General features: G+C 41.0%; 2 long non-coding RNA genes across 2 annotated transcripts; one reads left to right on the forward strand and one right to left on the reverse strand.

The window, feature by feature from the left end:
* Nucleotides 1-2637, forward strand: LOC144338014 (uncharacterized). Its single transcript, XR_013411727.1, has 2 exons — nt 1-1400; nt 1744-2637. It is a non-coding gene; the product is annotated as an uncharacterized LOC144338014 (long non-coding RNA).
* LOC144338015 (uncharacterized) lies at nt 1775-18071 on the reverse strand. Its single transcript, XR_013411728.1, has 2 exons — nt 17938-18071; nt 1775-4765 (listed from the first exon to the last, which is right to left on the reverse strand). It is a non-coding gene; the product is annotated as an uncharacterized LOC144338015 (long non-coding RNA).
* Between the last annotated feature and the right edge of the window lie 5395 nt (nt 18072-23466).

Below are 23466 nucleotides of genomic sequence, written 5' to 3' on the forward strand. Positions count from 1 at the left end.
TATTGAAGAGATATTTGTACTGCCACGTTTATTGCAACACTATTCACAATAGTCAAGATTTGGAAACAACCTAACATCAACAGATAAATGGATAAAGAAAATGTGGTACATATACACATTGGAATACTATTCACCCATGAAATGTGAGATCCTGTCATTTGCAACAAAATGGATGGAACTGGAGGTCATTATGTTAAGTGAAATAAGCCAGGCACAGAAAGACAAACCACATTTTCTCACTTATTTGTGGCAGCTAAAAATTAAAACAATTGAACTCATGGAGACAGAGAGTAGAATGATGGTTACCAGAAGCTGGGGAGAGTAGTGGAGGGATGGGGGTGGAAGTGGGGATAGTAAATGTGTTTGCAAAACATAGAATGAGTAAGACTTAGTCTTATTTGCTAGCACCACAGGGTGATTTTAGTAAAAAGAGGTTTAATTGTACATTTAAAAACAACTAAAAGAGTACACTTGGATTGCTAGTAACAGGAAGGATAAACGCTTGAGGAGATGGATAACTCATTTACCCTGATGTGATTATTACACACTGCATGCATTGAAATCTCTCATGTAACCCATAAATATATACACCTACTGTGTACCCACAAAAACTAAAAATAAAAACATAAAGAGAGGGCAGCATTCCTGTAGAGCACAGTGTTGTGGCACGTGGTAACCAGTTACCTTCTGAGGTCAGATTCTCAGGGTTAAGCCTCTGTGGCAGGGCTGCAGAGCAGTGCATGCTTGTGAAAGCCTCTGGTCAGCCATAAAAGGTGGGGCTGTGGCTCAGGGAGACGTCTCCTGTCTCATAAAACATCATGCGTCTGTGGGTGTGAGGGTCTGTGCCCTTCCTCAACAGAGCGCTACTGACTGAATAATTGTTTGAGGATCATGCCTAACTGGCCTTCTTCATGTTTAATTGCTTAAATAATAAAACAAAATATTTTTATTCACTTTCAGTTTGAGAAAGAGTGTGAGAAACTTCAGGAAAAATGTCATAGGAGGCAACTCTGGGGCCCTGCCTATTGTCAGAAACCTCAAAATTCCTGGTAGAACCCGTTAGTGTTAACCTTATCAAAACTGACTTTTTTTTTTTTTTTTTTTGCTATATTCTTTGGGGAAGAGAATAAGCCAGGAGGGCACCATCTTCATGAATGGAATTAGTGCCCTTGTGAAGGAGGTTGAAGGGAGTGCCTTTGCCCCTTCTGCCATGTGAGGACACATCTAGAAGCTACCATCTATGAGAAACAGGGCTCTCGTCACACACCAAATTCGCTGATGCATTGATCTTGAACTTTCCAGCCTCAACAACTGTGAGCAATAAATTTCTGTCATTTAACGTTGGTCTCTGTCTGAATTTTTAGCTCCAATGTTCTATCAGTGTTTTCATCAATCAAGATGTCTCACAGGGGCCGGGCGCGGTGGCTCAAGCCTGTAATCCCAGCACTTTGGGAGGCCGAGGCGGGTGGATCACGAGGTCAGGAGATCGAGACCATCCTGGCGAACACGGTGAAACCCCGTCTCTACTAAAAAAATACAAAAAACTAGCCGGGTGAGTTGGCAGGCGCCTGTAATCCCAGTTACTCGGGAGGCTGAGGCAGGAGAATGGCGTAAACCCGGGAGGCGGAGCTTGCAGTGAGCTGAGATCCGGCCACTGCACTCCAGCCTGGGCAACAGCGCGAGACTCCGTCTCAAAAAAAAAAAAAAAAAAAAAAAAAAAAAAAAAAAAAAAATGTCTCATAGGGATGGCCCATATTATTTTTTTTCTCAGAAATTTCTTGGCTTATTTGTGTTTGTATCTATAAGAGTTTTTTCCCCAATAACATGCCTACCTCTAATACCTAATTGTATCTGTATTGAAGCAAAATTAAATGAATAAGTTACCTTAAGCACAACTGATGTTGATAATATTTTTTCTACCTAAAATGTGATGCAAGTTTCTATTTGCTTATGTCTGTATTTATATATTTTAGGTGCTTTCTTTGGTTTTTCTTATATGCTACTGAATGACTTTTGGGTGACTCATGAAATTAAAGCAGAAATCAAGAAGTTCTTTGAAGCTAATAAGAACAAAGATGCAACATACCAGAATCTCTGGGACATTACTGTTAAGGCAGTGTTGAGAAGGAAATTCACAGCACTAAATGGCCACATCAAAAACTTAGATCTCAAGTTAACAACCTAACATCACAACTGAAAGAATTAGAGGAGCAAGAACAAATCAGCCCTAAAGCTAGTCGAAGACAAGAAATAACCAAAATCAGAGCTGAACTGAAGGAAATCAAGACATAAAAACCATTCAAAAGATCAACAAATCTAGGAGTTGCTTTGTTAATAAATTTGATGATAGATAGGTCACTAGCTAGATTAATGAAGAAGAAAAGAGAGAAGATCCAAATAAACATACGTTAGAAATAATGAAAGAGATGTTACCACTGACCCTACAGAAATAAAAATAAACATCAAAAATGACTATGAATACCTATGCACACCAACTAGAAAACCTAAAAAAGAAGGATCAGTTCCTGGACATATACACCCTCCCAAGACAGAACCAGGAATAAATGGATTCCCTGAACAGACCAATAATGAGCTCCAAAATTGAGTCAGTAATAAATAGCCTACCAACCAAAAAAAGCCCAGGACCAGATGAATTCACAGCCAAATTCTACCAGATGTACAAAGGAGAGCTGGTACTATTCCTACTAAAACCATTCCAAAAAATTGAGGAGGGAGGCCTCCCCAACTCACTCTATGAGGCCATCATTATCCTCATACCAAAACCTGGCAGAGACACAGCAAAAAAGAAAACTTTAGGACCAATATCTTTGATAAATATCAATGCAAAAATCCTCCACAAATACTTGCAAACCCAATCCAGCAACACATCAAACAGCTAATCCACCAGGATGAAGTAGGCACCATCTCTGGAATGCAAGGTTGATTCAACATACATACATAAATTAATAAATGCGATTCATCAAATAAACATAACTAAAGACAAAAACCACATTATTATCTCAATAGATGCAGAAAGGGCTTTTCATAAAATTCAACACTGCTTCATGTTAAAAACTCTTCATAAACTAGGTATCAAAGGAACATGCCTCAAAACAATAAGAGCCATCCATGAAAAACCCACAGCCAACATCATAGTCAATGGGCAAATGCTGAAAGCATTCCCCTGGAAAACAAGCACGAAACAAGGATGCCCACTTTCACCACTCCTATTCAACATAGTATTGAAAGTCCTAGACAGAGCAATCAGGCAAGAGAAAGAAACAAAGGGCATTCAAATAGGAAGAGAGGAAGTCAAACTATCCCTGTTTGCAGATGACATAATTCTATACCTAGATAACCCCATGGTCTCAGCCCAAAAGCTCCTTCAGCTGATAGACAACTTCAGCAAAGTTTCAGGACACAAAATCAATGTATAAAAATCATTAGCATTCCTGTATACCAACAGCAGACAAGCTGAAAGCTAAATCAGGAAGGCAATCCCATTCACAATCACCACAAAAAGAATAGAACACCTAGGAATACAGCTCACCAGGAAAGTGAAAGACCCCTACAATGAGAATTACAAAACACTGCTCAAATAAATCGGAGATGACACAAACTAATAGAAAAACATTCCATGCTCATGGATAGGAAGAATCAATATCATTAAAATGGCTATACTGCCCAAAGCAATGTACAGATTCAATGCTATTCCTATCAAACTACCAATGAAATTCTTCAAAGAACTAGAAAAAAACTACTGAAAAATTCATATGGAACCAAAAGAGAGCCTGAATAGCCAAGGTAATCCTAAGCAAAAAGAACAAAGCTGGAGGCATCATGCTACTTGACTTCAAACTATACTACAGGGCTACAGTAACCAAAACAGCATGCTACTGGCAAAAAAACAGGCACATAGTCCAATGGAACATAATAGAGAGGTCAGAAATAAGGCCACACAGCTATAACCATCTGATCTTTGACAAAGCTGACAAAAACAAGCAATGGGGAAAAGATTCCCTATTCAGTAAATTGTGCTGGGATAACTGGCTAGCCATATGCAGAAGATTGAAGCTGGACCCCTTTCTTACACCATATACAAAAATCAACTCACAATAGACTAAAGACTTAAATGTAAAACCAAAAACTATAAAATACCCTGGAAGACATCCCAGACAATACCATCCTAGACATAAGAATGGGCAAATATTTCATGACAGACACCAAAAGCAATCGCAACAAAAGTAAAAATTGACAAATGGTATCTAATTAAACTTAAGAGTTTCTGCACAGCAAAAGAAACTATCAACAGAGTAAATAGACAACCTATGGAAAGAGAGAAAGCTTTTGCAAACTATGCATCTGACAAAGGTCTCCTATTCACAAGGAACTTAAATTTACAAGAGAAAAATAACCTCATTAAAAAGTCAGTAAAGGACATGAACACACACTTTTCAAAATAAGACATACATGTGGCCAACAAGTATCTGACAAAAGCTCAATATTATTGATCACTAGAGAAATGCAAATCAAAACCACAGTGAGATACCACTTCACACCAGTCAGAATGGCTATTACTAAAAAGTTAAAACAGGCCAAGCGCGGTGGCTCACGCCTGTAATCCCAGCACTTTGGGAGGCCGAGGCAGGTGGATCATGAGGTCAGGAGATCGAGACCATCCTGGCTAACATGGTGAAACCCGTCTCTACTAAAAATACAAAAAATTAGCCAGGTGTGGTGGCGGGCACCTGTAGTCCCAGCTACTCTGGAGGCTGAGGCAGGAGAATGGTGTGAACCTGGGAGGTGGAGCTTGCAGTGAACCGAGATCACACCACTGCATTCCAGCCTGGGCGACAGAGTGAGACTCCGTCTCAAAAAAAAAAAAAAAAAAAAAAAAAAAAAAAAAAAAAAAATTCAAATGCTGGTGAGGTTGTGAAGAAAAGGGAACACTTACACACTGTTGGTGGGAGTGTCAGTTAGTTCAGAGACTGTGGAAAGTAGTATGGTGATTCCTCAAAGACTGAAAAACAGAAATACCATTAGACCCAGTAATCCCATTACTGGATATATACCCAGAGGGATATAAATCATTCTACCATAAAGATACCTGCATGTGAATGTTCACTGCAGCACTATTCACAAGAGCAAAGACATGAAATCAACCTAAATGCCAATCAATGACAGAGTGGATAAAGAAAATGTGGTACATACACACCATGGAATGCTATGCAGCCATAAGAAACATTACCATGTCTTTCACAGAAACATGGATGGAGCTGGCAGCTATTATCCATAGCAAACTAATACAGGAACAGGAAACCAAATACCATGTGTACTCACTTACAAGAGAAAGCTAAATGATGAGAACACATGGACACAAAAAAGGGAACAAGAGACACTGGGGTCTACTTGAGGGTGGAGATTGGGAGGAGGGAGAGGAGCAGAAAAAGTAACTATTCGGTACCAGGCTTGATACCTGGGTGATGAAAAAATCTATACAACAAACCCCTGTGACATGAGTCTACCTAAGAAACCTTCATCTTATGTAACAAACCTTCACATGTACCCCTGAACCTAAAATAAAAGTTAAAAAAGAGAAAAATTAAAAATATTAAAAAGAGGGACACCACCAAATGTGATGAGAATGTAGGGGAAATGGGACCCTCGTACAGTCTTCATGGGAACGTGTAATGATGTCACCCCTTTCCAAAACAGTTTGGTGGTTGTTTCCTTTTTTAAACATTAAACTCCAAAGTATTTACTTAAGAGAAATTGCAATATACATCTATTCAGCAACTTGTACATGAATATTCATGCCAGTTTCATTCGTAATAGACAAAAACTAGAAACAATTCATGTGGTCTTCAACTAGTGAATAAACAAGCTCTAGAATACAATTTTGCATTGAAAGGTGATGAACTGATAAGACCCTCTTGGGGGTGGAGCAAGATGGCCGAATAGGAACAGCTCCAGTCTCCAACTCCCAGCGCGAGCGACACAGAAGACCGGTGATTTCTGCATTTTCAACTGAGGTACTGGGTTCATCTCACTAGGGAGTGCCGGACAATCGGTGCTGGTCAGCTGCTGCAGCCCGACCAGCAAGAGCTGAAGCAGGGCAAGGCATCACCTCACCTGGGAAGCGCAAGGGGGAAGGGAATCCCTTTTCCTAGCCAGGGAACTGAAACACACAACACCTGGAAAATCGGGTAACTCCCACACCAATACTGCACTTTAAGCTAACGGGCACACCAGGAGATTATATCCCACACCTGACCGGGAGGGTCCCAAGCCCACGGAGCCTCCCTCATTGCTAGCACAGCAGTCTGTGATCTACCGGCAAGGCAGCAGCGAGGCTGGGGGAGGGGCGCCCGCCATTGCTGAGACTTAAGTAGGTAAACAAAGCTGCTGGGAAGCTCGAACTGGGTGGAGCTCACAGCAGCTCAAGGAAACCTGCCTGTCTGTAGACTCCACCTCTGGGGACAGGGCACAGTAAACAATAACAAATGCAGGAGAAACCTCTGCAGACGCAAACGACTCTGTCTGACAGCTTTGAAGAGAGCAGTGGATCTCCCAACACGGAGGTTGAGAGCTGAGAAGGGACAGACTGCCTGCTCAAGTGGGTCCCTGACCCCTGAGTAGCCTAACTGGGAGACATCCCCCACTAGGGGCAGTCTGACACCCCACGCCTCACAGGGTGGAGTACACCCCTGAGAGGAAGCTTCCAAAGCAAGAATCAGACAGGTACACTCGCTGTTCAGCAATATTCTATCTTCTGCAGCCTCTGCTGCTGATACCCAGGCAAACAGGGTCTGGAGTGGACCTCAAGCAATCTCCAACAGACCCAAAGCTGAGGGTCCTGACTGTTAGAAGGAAAATTATCAAACAGGAATGACACCTACACCAAATCCCCATCAGTACGTCACCATCATCAAAGACCAGAGGCAGATAAAACCACAAAGATGGGGAAAAAGCAGGGCAGAAAAGCTGGAAATTCAAAAAATAAGAGCACATCTCCCCTGGCAAAGGAGCGCAGCTCATCGCCAGCAACGGATCAAAGCTGGACGGAGAATGACTTTGACGAGATGAGAGAAGAAGGCTTCAGTCCATCAAACTTCTCAGAGCTAAAAGAGGAATTACGTACCCAGCGCAAAGAAACTAAAAATCTTGAAAAAAAAGTGGAAGAATTGATGGCTAGAGTAATTAATGCAGAGAAGGTCATAAACGAAATGAAAGAGATGAAAACCATGACACGAGAAATACGTGACAAATGCACAAGCTTCAGTAACCGACTCGATCAACTGGAAGAAAGAGTATCAGCGATTGAGGATCAAATGAATGAAATGAAGCGAGAAGAGAAACCAAAAGAAAAAAGAAGAAAAAGAAATGAACAAAGCCTGCAAGAAGTATGGGATTATGTAAAAAGACCAAATCTACGTCTGATTGGGGTGCCTGAAAGTGAGGGGGAAAATGGAACCAAGTTGGAAAACACTCTTCAGGATATCATCCAGGAGAACTTCCCCAACCTAGTAGGGCAGGCCAACATTCAAATCCAGGAAATACAGAGAACGCCACAAAGATACTCCTCGAGAAGAGCAACTCCAAGACACATAATTGCCAGATTCACCAAAGTTGAAATGAAGGAAAAAATCTGAAGGGCAGCCAGAGAGAAAGGTCGGGTTACCCACAAAGGGAAGCCCATCAGACTAACAGCAGATCTCTCGGCAGAAACTCTACAAGCCAGAAGAGAGTGGGGGCCAATATTCAACATTCTTAAAGAAAAGAATTTTAAACCCAGAATTTCATATCCAGCCAAACCAAGTTTCATAAGTGAAGAAGAAATAAAATCCTTTACAGATAAGCAAATGCTTAGAGATTTTGTCACCACTAGGCCTGCCTTACAAGAGACCCTGAAGGAAGCACTAAACATGGAAAGGAACAACCGGTACCAGCCATTGCAAAAACATGCCAAAATGTAAAGACCATTGAGGCTAGGAAGAAACTGCATCAACTAACGAGCAAAATAACCAGTTAATATCATAATGGCAGGATCAAATTCACACATAACAATATTAACCTTAAATGTAAATGGACTAAATGCTCCAATTAAAAGACACAGACTGGCAAACTGGATAAAGAGTCAAGACCCATCGGTCTGCTGTATTCAGGAGACCCATCACACATGCAGAGACATACATAGGCTCAAAATAAAGGGATGGAGGAAGATTTACCAAGCAAATGGAGAACAAAAAAAAGCAGGCATTGCAATACTAGTCTCTGATAAAACAGACTTTAAACCATCAAAGATCAAAAGAGACAAAGAAGGCCATTACATAATGGTAAAGGGATCAATTCAACAGGAAGAGCTAACTATCCTAAATATATATGCACCCAATACAGGAGCAACCAGATTCATAAAGCAAGTCCTTAGAGACTTACAAAGAGACTTAGACTCCCATACAATAATAATGGGAGACTTCAACACCCCACTGTCAACATTAGACAGATCAACGAGACAGAAAGTTAACAAGGATATCCAGGAATTGAACTCATCTCTGCAGCAAGCAGACTTAATAGACATCTATAGAACTCTCCACCCCAAATCAACAGAATATACATTCTTCTCAGCACCACATCGCACTTACTCCAAAATTGACCACATAATTGGAAGTAAAGCACTCCTCAGCAAATGTAAAAGAACAGAAATTATAACAAACTGTCTCTCAGACCACAGTGCAATCAAACTAGAACTCAGGACTAAGAAACTCAATCAAATCCGCTCAACCACATGGAAACTGAACAACCTGCTCCTGAATGACTACTGGGTACATAACGAAATGAAGGCAGAAATAAAGATGTTCTTGGAAACCAATGAGAACAAAGATACAACATACCAGAATCTCTGGGACACATTTAAAGCAGTGTGTAGAGGGAAATTTATAGCACTAAATGCCCACAAGAGAAAGCAGGAAAGATCTAAAATTGACACTCTAACATCGCAATTAAAAGAAGTAGAGAAGCAAGAGCAAACACATTTGAAAGCTAGCAGAAGGCAAGAAATAACAGATCAGAGCAGAACTGAAGGAGATAGAGACACAAAAAACCCTCCAAAAAATCAATGAATCCAGGAGTTGGTTTTTTGAAAAGATCGACAAAATTGACAGACCGCTAGCAAGACTAATAAAGAAGAAAAGAGAGAAGAATCAAATCGACGCAATAAAAAATGATAAAGGGGATATCACCACCGACCCCACAGAAATACAAACTACCATCAGAGAATACTATAAACACCTCTATGCAAATAAACTAGAAAATCTAGAAGAAATGGATAATTTCCTGGACACTTACACTCTTCCAAGACTAAACCAGGAAGAAGTTGAATCCCTGAATAGACCAATAGCAGGCTCTGAAATGGAGGCAATAATTAATAGCCTACCAACCAAAAAAAGTCCAGGACCAGATGGATTCACAGCTGAATTCTACCAGAGGTACAAGGAGGAGCTGGTACCATTCCTTCTGAAACTATTCCAATCAATAGAAAAAGAGGGAATCCTCCCTAACTCATTTTATGAGGCCAACATCATCCTGATACCAAAGCCTGGCAGAGACACAACAAAAAAAGAGAATTTTAGAACAATATCCCTGATGAACATCGATGCAAAAATCCTCAATAAAATACTGGCAAACCGGATTCAGCAGCACATCAAAAAGCTTATCCACCATGATCAAGTGGGCTTCATCCCTGGGATGCAAGGCTGGTTCAACATTCGCAAATCAATAAACATAATCCAGCATAAAAACAGAACCAAAGACAAGAACCACATGATTATCTCAATAGATGCAGAAACGGCTTTTGACAAAATTCAACAGCCCTTCATGCTAAAAACGCTCAATAAATTCGGTATTGATGGAACGTACCTCAAAATAATAAGAGCTATTTATGACAAACCCACAGCCAATATCATACTGAATGGGCAAAAACTGAAAAATTCCCTTTGAAAACTGGCACAAGACAGGGATGCCCTCTCTCACCACTCCTATTCAACATAGTGTTGGAAGTTCTGGCTAGGGCAATCAGGCAAGAGACAGAAATCAAGGGTATTCAGTTAGGGAAAGAAGAAGTCAAATTGTCCCTGTTTGCAGATGACATGATTGTATATTTAGAAAACCCCATCCTCTCAGCCCAAAATCTCCTTAAGCTGATAAGCAACTTCAGCAAAGTCTCAGGATACAAAATTAATGTGCAAAAATCACAAGCATTCGTATACACCAGTAACAGACAAACAGAGAGCCAAATCATGAATGAACTTCCATTCACAATTGCTTCAAAGAGAATAAAATACCTAGGAATCCAACTTACAAGGGATGTAAAGGACCTCTTCAAGGAGAACTACAAACCACTGCTCAGTGAAATAAAAGAGGACACAAACAAATGGAAGAACATACCATGCTCATGGATAGGAAGAATCAATATTGTGAAAATGGCCATACTGCCCAAGGTTATTTATAGATTCAATGCCATCCCCATCAAGCTACCAATGAGTTTCTTCACAGAATTAGAAAAAACTGCTTTAAAGTTCATATGGAACCAAAAAAGAGCCCGCATCTCCAAGACAATCCTAAGTCAAAAGAACAAAGCTGGAGGCATCACGCTACCTGACTTCAAACTATACTACAAGGCTACAGTAACCAAAACAGCATGGTACTGCTACCAAAACAGAGATATAGACCAATGGAACAGAACAGAGTCCTCAGAAATAATACCACACATCTACAGCCATCTGATCTTTGACAAACCTGGGAGAAACAAGAAATCGGGAAAGGATTCCCTATTTAGTAAATTGTGCTGGGAAAATTGGCTAGCCATAAGTAGAAAGCTGAAACTGGATCCTTTCCTTACTCCTTATACGAAAATTAATTCAAGATGGATTAGAGACTTAAATGTTAGACCTAATACCATAAAAACCCTAGAGGAAAACCTAGGTAGTACCATTCAGGACATAGGCATGGGCAAAGACTTCATGTCTAAAACACCAAAAGCAACGGCAGCAAAAGCCAAAATTGACAAATGGGATCTCATTAAACTAAAGAGCTTCTGCACAGCAAAAGAAACTACCATCAGAGTGAACAGGCAACCTACAGAATGGGAGAAAATTTTTGCAATCTACTCATCTGACAAAGGGCTAATATCCAGAACCTACAAAGAACTCAAACAAATTTACAAGAAAAAAACAAACAACCCCATCAAAAAGTGGGCAAAGGATATGAACAGAGATTTCTTAAAAGAAGACATTCATACAGCCAACAGACACATGAAAAAATGCTCATCATCACTGGCCATCAGAGAAATGCAAATCAAAACCACAATGAGATACCATCTCACACCAGTTAGAATGGCGATCATTAAAAAGTCAGGAAACAACAGGTGCTGGAGAGGATGTGGAGAAATAGGAACACTTTTACACTGTTGGTGGGATTGTAAACTAGTTCAACCATTATGGAAAACAGTATGGCGATTCCTCAAGGATCCAGAACTAGATGTACCATATGACCCAGCCATCCCATTACTGGGTATATACCCAAAGGATTATAAATTATGCTGCTATAAAGACACATGCACACGTATGTTTATTGCGGCACTATTCACAATAGCAAAGACTTGGAATCAACCCAAATGTCCATCAGTGACAGACTGGATTAAGAAAATGGGGCACATATACACCATGGAATACTATGCAGCGATAAAAAAGGATGAGTTTGTGTCCTTTGTAGGGACATGGATGCAGCTGGAAACCATCATTCTTAGCAAACTATCACAAGAACAGAAAACCAAACACCGCATGTTCTCACTCATAGGTGGGAACTGAACAATGAGATCACTTGGACTTAGGAAGGGGAACATCACACACCGGGGCCTATCATGGGGAGGGGGGAGGGGGGAGGGATTGCACTGGGAGATATACCTGATGTAAATGACGAGTTGATGGGTGCTGACGAGTTGATGGTTGCAGCACACCAACATGGCACAAGTATACATATGTGACAAATCTGCACGTTATGCACATGTACCCTAGAACTCAAAGTATAATAATAATAATAAAAAAAAAAGAAAGGTGATGAACTGTTGATACCTGCTACAGTGGGAATGGATCTTACGCTGTGTGAGTCTATTTATATAGAATTGTGGAAAGTGAAAATCAGTCTATTGTTACTGGAAGCGGTGGTTGCTTAGAGAGTGCTTAGGGTTGGAAGGAGTGCAAAGGAAGAATCCGAATGGAGGGTAATCAAGATAAAATGTTTAGGGGGAATTGATATGTTCATTGTCTTGACTGTTGAAGATTCCCCAGGTATATACACACATCAAAACAAAATAAATTAAACACTTTAAATATGTGCAGCTTATTGAAGGTTAATTCTACTTTAATAAGGCTGTTTTAAAAAATAAGCTCAATTGAAACCTATAAAATGGAAGATTAAAATTAGGCAAATAATATAATCCAGGTTGAAGAATAAATAAATATGATCAACAAGCACTTAATAATTCTGACAGTTTTAGAACAAAGAAAATGAAACAATGGCATGGTGATTTTATAATTTCATCGAACTGAATTGAAAAAATACCAACATTTCTATAGAGAATGTTGTTAAAGGTTAGTAGATATCAGTCCTTTATTAGTGACTCAGAATGGGAAAGTAAAGAGCTACAGACTTTTCTGACTGAATACATATATATTCATTTTGCTATACTTTGCAATACACAAACACATATGAATGATTACCCTAATATTTTCTGATTACAAAGAAATGCATGACTGTCATAAAACATCCAAAAACATCAAATGTCTAACACGAAGTACAAAATTTGTCAGTAGTTTTAGACCTAAATGAAACACAGTTTCTACTTCGAGGACATTGTTCAAACTCCTTTCCCAAGACAGCCCCTGGTTTTGTCATGTATTAACACCGTGTGTCTAAAATTGCCTGAGAAGTAGCAAGTCTTTGTTCTCACTCTCATAGCTGTGTCCTCTGCTGAATAGGGTCTGGGTGCCCCCAGCTAAAGCCTCATTTGATCCCCCAACAGGCTCCTTTATCTTCTGTCCAGGGAAGGGTGGGCTCATTTTCTTCCTAGGAGGAGCTCTGAGCTTCTCCATCCAGGGCTGGATCCTAGGGACCAGGCAGTGTGGCTAGGATGAGCCAGCCCTCAGCAGGGAAGACATAGGCCACCTGGGTGGCCACGGCACAGATTTGTACCACAGCACAGAGTCCCCTGGAGCCAGATGAGCTCAGACAGCTCCTCCCAGGTCAGCAGAGAATAGACCTACTGTTCCCACACCTGGGCTGTGTTGTGATAACTGGCTTCAGATGGAGTGTGCAGAGAGGTCGCCAGGCTTTTCTGAAGTGGCAGTGGGAGGTCCCTTGAGACTGAGATCTGGGTCACTTGCTGTGCCCGGTGTGGGCCTCTGGGGGTCCCTCACAGCAGGCATCATGGGTCTCCTCATTTCACTGATGTGTACAGTGTCAGAGGCCTTTGGTTTCTTTTCCAAAGTCAAGCAATCCTTTTGAAGTTTTGGCTCATGTCCTTGACGATGTCCTGAAGAGGAAGCATGTGAGTGAGACTTACCAGAATAGCTCCCATGGTTGCTCATTCTCAGAATGTCCCCATGCACCTTCAGGTGAACCCCACTTGTCTTTCCTCCTCCTTCCCTGCCCCCTCTGTCTCCCTAAAGAAGTGAGGCTAAACCCTTTCTGGGACCCCAAATGCTTTCTGGATGTCAGGATCTCTAAAATCCTCACAGCCACTGAGAAACCCCTTTCCTGTTCAAACTTAGTATAAATAACCTGCTTATCTGCCCTTTGGAACAAAAAAGCAAGATCCTGCTCTATCCTGGCAGCTGTCCATGGAATGTATTTCTCTCTTCCTGGAGTTCCCCCATCTGAGCTGGACTCTGATTCTGTGGATAAAATGAAAGTTTGAGTGACTGCCTCCAACTGAACACCTTAGGAGCTCTAGTTCATCCTGCACACACCAGAGCTGAGGTTGCCACCAAAACTCAGTTCTTCTCTGTTCTCCAGAGTCCAAGATGTGTAAGACCCTGGATGCCAAAGAGCTCCCAGTTCCCTTCCCAGAGGAGACTGTGTTTACCCATCCACTATCTCTTCTCACCTTGGAAGAATCACATCTTACATAATTTAGCAGTGCTGTTTCTGACTTTGAGCTTTCTTTCCTTGGAATTCTATTCCTCATTTGAATTGGGCTCTGATCTTAGTGGAAAAGAAAGTTTAGGTGACTCATCTCTTCCTAGGCACAGAGCCCCAAAGTCTATACCTGACCCATATTTGTGGGTCATTCTCTCAATCAAGGCTGTTCAGCCAGTGTCGAGTGTGAATGAGAAGTAAGAGTTCCAGGGGATCATCACCATATTTCTGAAATCCCTGTGATGACTTTAAGTCATTTCCCATTTCTAATCTCAAAATGAAACCCCACCAAATACCCAGATCAGTATCCCTAATTCTACCCCTCCTGCCAGCCTCCATAGGAACAGCCAAAGACCTTATCTTGCCTTGCGCGTGGCTCTTACTGGAATGAGAAGAGAGTGGCTTATCGTTTCTTCTAATGGTCTTTCCTCCTTATCCAAGCCCCTTTCTGTAAAGGAGATCTGTTGGAAAGAAGGTGGGTCAATGGAGCATTGGATGGAAGGGCGGTGGGAGTCTGGTCTTCAGTTCCCCATCCCATGGTGAAGCTCCAGTGAAAGGTGATCTCTCTCTCTCTCTCTCTCTCTCTCTCTCTCTCTCTCTCTCATGCCCAGAATCAGGTACAGGTTGTTCTTGTGAACCTGCTTTTCTAAGACCTTAAGCTGGACATGGCTCACTTCTACTGGCTGGAGAGATTTCTTCCTCCTGCCACTCATCAGGGCCTCAGTAAGAAATTTTTCCATCATGAATGCCTTGGGGACCTAGACACAGATAAGGTCTAGACACAGAGCCCCGTCATCATGTTAAGAAGCAGAAATTCAAAGCTGGGGGCAAAGGAACAGGAATGCAAGGAACTTATCCTTATCTGATTTGTGCCCCAATACCCACCTAGAAGTATTTAAGATCTTGCCCAGATTTCAGGATGCAGAATTAGACCACATATTGCCATGTGTATATATATTTTGCACATGAAGAAAATTATATATAGTGTTAAAATTGTACACATAGATGTTATAATTTCTCAAATGCTTGGAAATGACAAATATCAAATTATAGTTCATTATATTAGATATATGCATATGTGGTAAGATGATAATGCAGAGAGAAAGTAAACACCAAATAAAATATCCTTTCCTAGCTTGAAAGTGGGGGAAATGATTAGATCAAATGCGACTCCATTGGACTGATTAGATCACGTGTAAAGCTAACCCAATCAACTGAATTCTTGAGGCAGCAAAAAGTACAGCTGAAGAGGGAAACTTTCCCTCTACCTCATTCTCCCTCAGTCACCCTGAGAGCCCCACTATGCTCTGTAGAGTCTGCTCGGCATCCATGATCTAAGCTGATTCCTTCAGCTGGATTATCATCATCAACCTTGCATGCTTTGGTTCTTTCTCTTTGTGTTTCTGTTTACAATGAGTTGTGGAAGAATCAACATTTTCACAAAGGCCATACTGGCCAAAGCAATGTATGGATTCAATGCAACCCCTATCCAATTACCAATGTCCTTTTATTCAGAATTAGAAAAGAATTCCTAAAATTCATATGGAACCAAAAAAAGATCCTGATATGGAACTGAAATAGCCAAAGAAGTTCTAACCAAAAAGAACAATGCCAGAGACCTCACATTATCCAACTTCAAATTATACTATGAGGCTATAGTAATCAAAAACAACGTGGTACTGGTATATAGACATAGATCAATGGAACATAATAAAGAGCCATGAAACAAAGTCATATCCAATGAACCATCCAAACAACCAGACTTTGACAAAGTCAACAAAAATGTACACTGGGGAAATAACCCCCTCCCTATTCAATAATGGTGCTGGGAAAATTGAATAGCCATATGCAGAAGAATAAAAGTGAACCTAGACCTCTGACCAGATAGAAAAATTAACTCAAAATGGATTAAAGATCTAAACATAAGACCTGAAACTATAAAAATTTTGGAAGAAAGAAAAGCTAGGACAAACTCTTCTAGACATTGGCCTAGGCAAAGAATTTATGACAGAGTCCTCGAAAGTAAACACAACAAAAACAGAAGTAGACTCAATTAAACTAAAAAGATTCTACACAGCAAAAGAAATAACAGAGTAAACAGACAACCTAGAGAACAGAAGAAAATATTTGCAAACTATGCATATGACAAAGGGCTGATATCCAGAATTTACAAGGAACTCAAACAACTCAACAAGAAGAAAACAAATGACCCCATTAAAAAGTTGACAAAGGACATAACAGAGAGACATTTTCCAAAACAACATATGCCAGTGGCCAACAAACACATGAAAAGATCCTAAACATCATTAATCATCAGAGAAACACAAATGAAAACCACAATAAGATACCAACTTACATGAGTCAGAATGGCTATTATTAAAATGTCTAAAAGCAACAGATATTGGTGAGGCTACAGGGAGAAGGTAACGCTTATACACTTTTGGTGGGAATGTAAATTAGTACATTTATGGAAAACAGTATGGAGAGTTCTCAAAGAACTAAAAATAGAACTACCATTAGCTGCAGCAACCCCACTGCTAGGTATCTAGTCAAAGGGAGATAAATCATTATATTAAAAACACATCTGCATTCTTATGTTTATTTACAGCACTATTCACAATAGTCAAGCTATGAAAGCAACCTAAGTGCTCATCAACAGATGAATGTATAAATAATGTGGTACATGTACACAATGGGCTATTCAGCTGTAAATAAGAATAACATTCTGTCATTTGCAACAACATGGATGGAACCGGAAGTCATCACATTATGTAAAATAAGCCAGGTGCAGAAAGACAAACTTGGCAGGTTCACACTTATTTGTGGCAGCTAAAAATTAAAACAATTGAACTCATGGAGATAGAGAGTAGAAGGGTGTTTACTGGGGGCTGAGAATGATATGCACCCCCAGCCCATAATCCACTGATGGTTACCAGTGGGTGGGAGAGTGGGGATAATTGATGCATACAAAAAAAATAGAAAGAATAAGATACAGTATTTGCTAGCACAACAGGGTGACTATAGTAAAAAATAAGGTAATTATACATTTAAAAATAACTAAAAGAGTATAATTGAATTGTTTATAACACAAGGAAGAAATGCTTGGGGTGATGAATCCCCATTTACTCCTTTATGATTATTATACATTGTATGTCTGTATCAAAATATTTCATATACCTCGTAGACATATAACACCTACTATGTTACACAGAAAAATTAAAAAAAAATTAAAATGTTGTACATATGTACCACAAAATACTCAGCCATAAAAAAAAGAAATCATGTCTTTTGCAGCAACAAGGATGAAACTGGAAGCTATTTTCCTTAGTGAAATAACTCAAGAAAAGAACGTTCAATACTGTTTGATCTCATAAGTAGGGGCTAAACAATGGGTACTTATTGACTTATAGAGTGAAATAACAGTCACTGGAGTCCATGAAAGATTGGAGGGTGGAAGAAGGGTGAGAGGTGAAAACGATTGAGCAGAAATTTCACTATTCAGGTGATGGGTACACCAAAAGCCCAGACATCACCACTATGCAATGTATGCAAGTAAGAAACTGGCACTTGTGGCCGGGTGCAGTGGCTCACGCCTGTAATCCCAGCACTCTGGGAGGCCAAGGTGGGCGGATCACGAGGTCAGGAGATTGAGACCATCCCGGCCAACATGGTGAAACCCCATCTCTACTAAAAATAACAAAAACTTAGCCGGGTGTGGTGATGGGTGCCTGTAGTCCCAGTTACTTGGGAGGCTGATGCAGGAGAATGGTGTGAACCCGGGAGGTGGAGCTTGCAGTCAAATCGAGCCACTGTACTCCAGCCTGGGTGACAGTACAAGACTCTGACAAAAAACAAAAACAAAAACAAAAACAAAAAAAAAAACACTGGCACTTGTGGCTGGGCACAGCAGCTCAGCTCATACCTGTAATCCCAGCACTTTGGGATGCCATGGTGGGTGGATCACCTGAGGTCAGGAGTTCGAGACCAGCCTGACCAATATGGTAAAACTCCATTTCTACTAAAAATAGAAAAATTAGCCAGGCATGGTGATGTGTGCCAGCAGTCCCAGGCTGAGACAGGAGAATCACTTGAGGTAGAGGTTGCAGTGAGCCAAGATCACACCACTGCACTCCAGCCTGGGTGACAGAGTGAGACTCCATCTCAAAAAAAAAAAAAAAAAAAAAAAGAAATTGGGACTTGTGTCCCCTAAATATATGTAAAAAAGCAATTTTCTAAAAATGTCCTGTATTAAAAGATTTGTATGAAATGACAAGGTTGATTTACAATGTTAACTTTTAAGATCTTGGTTACCTTTAGGGAGGAGGAAAGCAGGTTGGAGGTGCTACAGTGAACGAGGGAGCTGGCAAATAGCAAAGGGAACAGGATCACCACCCTGCTATGTGGATTTAGCTACAGCATTAACAAACTGCTTAGTTCACTCCCATATGTGCCCTTGCAGCATTCCACACACACCTGGACACATACATAAGACAGCTGCCCCTGTTTTAGACCACATTAAACACCTGCCAGTAAACGTGGGTCAAAAGTATGCACTAACATGTGTAGATAGTGCCATGGAATTGCTGCAGGCCTTCCCTTGCAAAAGGCCAAACCAACTGGCCACTATTAATGGCTTGGATTGAGGTCAGGGTCACATACAAATGACCTTGATACATCGATTGTGACCAAGGCATGCATTTCACTGGACATCATGTCCAAGATTGGGTCATATAATCCCCAAGCAGCAGGGCTGATTGAGTGGAAAAGTGGTATTTGAAATCATGATTCTGAGCACTCTCATAATCCAATACCTTGCATGGGCAAACTGTGAGTCAATTAAACCTCTTTCCTTTAAAAATTATGCAGTCTCCAGTATTTTTTCATAGCAGCATGAGAATGGACTGAAACAGTAAATTGGTACTGCAGAGTGGGATGCTGCTATAAGAATACCCCAAAATGTGGAAGTGACTTTGGAACTGGGTAACAGGCAGAGGTTGGAACATTTTGGAGGGCTCAGAAGACAGGAAAATGTGGGAAACTTTGGAACTTCCTAGAAACTTGGAGGGCTCAGACGACAGGAAAATGTGAGAAAATTTGGAACTTCCTAGAGACTTGGAGGGCTCAGAAGGCAGAAAGATGTGGGAAAGTTTGGAATTTCCTAGAAACTTGTTGAATGGCTTTGACCAAAACGCTGGTAATAATGTGGACAATGAGGTCCAGGCTGAGGTGGTCTCAGATGGGGATGAGGAACTTGTTGGGAGCTGCAGTAAAGGTCACTTTTGCTATGCAAAGAGACTGGTGGCATTTTGCCTCTGCCCTAGAGATTTGTAAAACTTTGAAATTGAGAGAGATGATTTAGAGTATCTGGTGGAAGAAATTCCCAAGCGGGAAAGCATTCAAGAGAAAGCAGAGCACAAAGTTTGAAAAATTTGCAGCCTGGTAATGTAACAGAAAAAAAAAAAGCCCATTTTCTGGGGAGAAATTCAAGCCTCCTGTAGAAATTTACATAAGCAATGAGGAGCTGACTGTTAATCACCAAGACAAAGGGGAAAATGTCTTCAGGGCAAGTCAGAGACCTTCATGGCAGCCCCTCCCATCACAGGCCTGGAGGCCTAAGAGGAAAAAATGGTTTTGTGGGCTGGGCCCAGGGCCCCCCTACTGTGTGCAGCCTAGCAAGTTGGTGCCCTGTATCCTAGCTTTCCAGCAGTGACTAAAAAGGGTCAAGGTACATCTTGAGCTGTGACTTCAGAGGGTGCAAACCCCAAGCCTTGGCAGCTTCCATATGGTGTTGAGCCTGCAGTTGCACAGAAGTTAAGAATTGAGGTTTGAGAACCTCCACCTAGACTTCAGAGGATGTATGGAAACACATGGATGTCCAGACTGAAGTTTGCTGCAGGGGTAGAGCCCTTATGGAGAACCTCTGCTAGGCCAGTGTGGGAGAAAAATGTGGGGTTGGAGCCTCCACACAGAGTCCCTAACTGGAACACTGCCTAGTGGAGCTGTGAGAACAGGGCCACCACCCTCTACCCCAGAAATGGCAGATCCACAGACAACTTGCACCCTGCACCTGGAAAAACTGCAGGCACTCAATGACAGCCTGTGAAAGCAGCAAGGGAGTGGGGGCTGTAGCCTAAAAAGCCAAAGACGTAGAGCTGCCCAAGGCCATAGGAACTCACTTCTTGCATCAGTGTGACCTAGATGTGAGACATGGAGTCAAATGAGATCATTTTGAGCTTTAAGATTTTACTACTCTGCTGGATTTTGGACTTGCGTGGGGCCTGTAGCCCCTTCATTTTGGTCAATTTTTTTTCACTTGAAATGGGTGTATTTACCCAATGTCTGTACCCCTATTATATCTAGGAAGTAACTAACTTGCTTTTGAATTTACAGGCTTACAGGTGGAAGGGACTTGCCTTGTCTCAGATGAGACTTTGACTTGGATTTTTGAGTTAATGCTGGAATGAGTTAAGACTTTGGGGAACTGTTGGGAAGGCATGATTGTGTTTTGAAATGTGAGGACATGAGATTTGGGAGGGGCCAGGGGCATAATGATGTGGTTTGGCTGTGTCCTCACCCAAATCTCATCTTGAATTGTAGTTCCCATAATCCCCATGTGTCAGGGGAGCAACCAAGTGGGAACTAATTGAATCATGGGGTCAGTTACCTCCATGCTGTTTTCATGATAGAGAGTGAGTTCTCACAAGATCTGATGGTTTTATAAGGAGCTTTCCCTGCTTCATTCTGCACTTCATTTTCCTGCCATCATGTGTAGAACGACGTGTTTGCTTCCTTTTCCACCATGATTGTAAGTATTGTGAGGCCTCCCCAGCACTGCGGAAGTGAGTCAATTAAACCTGTTTCCTTCATAAATCACCCAGTCTTGGGCATTTTTTCATAGCAGCATGAGAATGAACCAATACATTTTAATAGACACTTTCAATTGTAATTTAGAGTGTTCAGAAAATACGACATTATATTCCTATCATTAATTAAATAACAATTTTCAGGCATAAAGCATACTTTTGTAAGATTTTTTTTTTAAAAGTGCACATCCTCTGTTTTCTGGTCGAAATGCCACCTATTTCTATGACAACTTAGTCAAATTTCTAACAAAATTATGTAACATTCTTTATATTCATTTATTAACTGTATACCAAAAGTCAATTTTTACAATTGTCTTACTGTCACCTGGTATGACTGAAGATGTGCCAATTTGTCATTTCCAGTGAATCTTTTGATTATTTATTTTTAAACTCTAGGTATTATGCCTATAAATGTGCCATGGCTTAGTACAATGTCTAAAACACTGTATGTGATAAGTAAGTGCTAACCACTTTGAGTCATCAAGTAATCTTTTATTCATGCCATTCTTCAATTACAATAATATTTTGTTCTTATTAAAAATTATGTTTCTGTTCTATCTAAATATAGATTAAAAAAATGAGGTAATCTCTACCAGCCCTCTTCGTTAAATCCAAAGTCAAATTTTACAAATAGCTTTTATATTCAGTTACTTATTTGTCACAAACAGTAAATATGACTAGGTATGATAATTGTAGTAATAATCTCCATCCTACAACAGAGAAAACTTTGGATTATTCATTGATGGGCATAAAACTTCATTTTCTATTATTATTCTCAGAAAATCCATTAGCATGGAATAAAACAAATTAAAAATAAATATTATGATAGGCACACATTTTGGAAGTAAACTCAAAAAGTAGATGATATAAACAGTCATATAAATGAAAACTAGAATATAGTCATGTGCTGCATAACAATGTTTTAGTCAACTATGTACTACATATATGATAATGGTCCCAGAAAATTATAAGAACTGAAAAATGCCTACCATCTAGTAATATAGCCATCGTAACATTGTAGCACAATGCATTACTCACATATTTGTGGTAATGTTGGTGTATTAGTCCATTTTCATGCTGCTGATAAAGACATACCAGAGACTGGGCAATTTACAAAAGGAAGAAGTTTGATGGACTTACAGTTCCACATGGCTGGGGAGGCCTCACAATCATGGCAGAAGGCAAAGATGAGCAAGTCACATCTTACGTGGATGACAGCAGGCAAACAGAGAACACTTGTGCAGGAAAACTCCCATTTTCAAACCATCAGATCTTGTGAGACTTATTCAGTGTCATGAGAACAGCATGGGAAAGACCCACCCCCATGATTCAATTATCTCCCATTGGGTCCCTCCCATACCACGTGGGAATTATGGGAGCTACAAGATGAGATTTGGGTAGGAACACAGAGCCAAACCATATCATTCCTTACCTGGCCTTTCCCAATCTCATTTCTTCACATTTCAAAACCAATCATGCCTTCCCAACAGTCTCCCAAAGTCTTAATTCATTTCATCATTAACTGAATAATCCACAGTCCAAAGTCTCATCTAACACAAGGCAAGTCCCTTCTGCCCATGAGCCTGTAAAATCAAAAGCAAGTTAGTTACTTCCTGGATACAGTGGGGGTACAGGCATTGGGTAAATACAGTCATTCCAAATGGGAGCAATTGGCCAAAACAAAGGGGCTATCGGCCCCATGCAAGTTCAAAATCTAGCAGGGCAGTCAAATCTCAAAGCTCGAAAATGATCTCTTTTGACTGTATGTCTCACATCCAGGTCATGATGATGCAAGAAATGGGTTTCCATGGGATTGGGCAGCTCTGCCTCTGTGGTTTTGCAGGGTACAGCCTTCCTACCAGCTGCTTTCACAGGCTGGTGTTGAGTGTCCGCAGTTTTTCTAGGTGAACAGTGCAAGCTGTTGGTGGTCCTACCATTCTGGGGCCTGGAGGGCAGTGGCCCTCTTCTCACAGCTCCACTAGGTGCTCTGATGCCACATTTCCCTTCTGCACTGCTGTAGCAGAAGTTCTCCAGGAGGGCCCCACCCCTGCAGCAAACTTCTGCCTGGACATCCATGTGTTTCCACAGATCCTCTGAAATCTAGGCAGAGGTTCTCAAATCTCAATTCTTGACTTCTGTGCACCTGCAGCTCAACACCACATGTAAGCTGCCAAGGCTTGGGGTTTGCCCCTTCTGGAGCCATGGTCTGAGCTGTACCTTGGCCTCTTTTAGCCAGCCAAGTGGCTGGAGTGGCTGGGACTCAGGGCACCAAGTCCCAGATTTCCCACAGTAGGAGGACCCTGGGCCCAGTTTACGAAACCATTTTTTCCTCCTAGACGTACAGGCATGTGATGGGAGGAGCTGCTGTGAAGACCTCTGAAATGTCCTGGAGATATTTTACACATTGTCT

This window comes from Macaca mulatta, chromosome 20, assembly GCF_049350105.2.
Source record: "Macaca mulatta isolate MMU2019108-1 chromosome 20, T2T-MMU8v2.0, whole genome shotgun sequence".
Lineage (NCBI taxonomy): Eukaryota > Metazoa > Chordata > Mammalia > Primates > Cercopithecidae > Macaca > Macaca mulatta.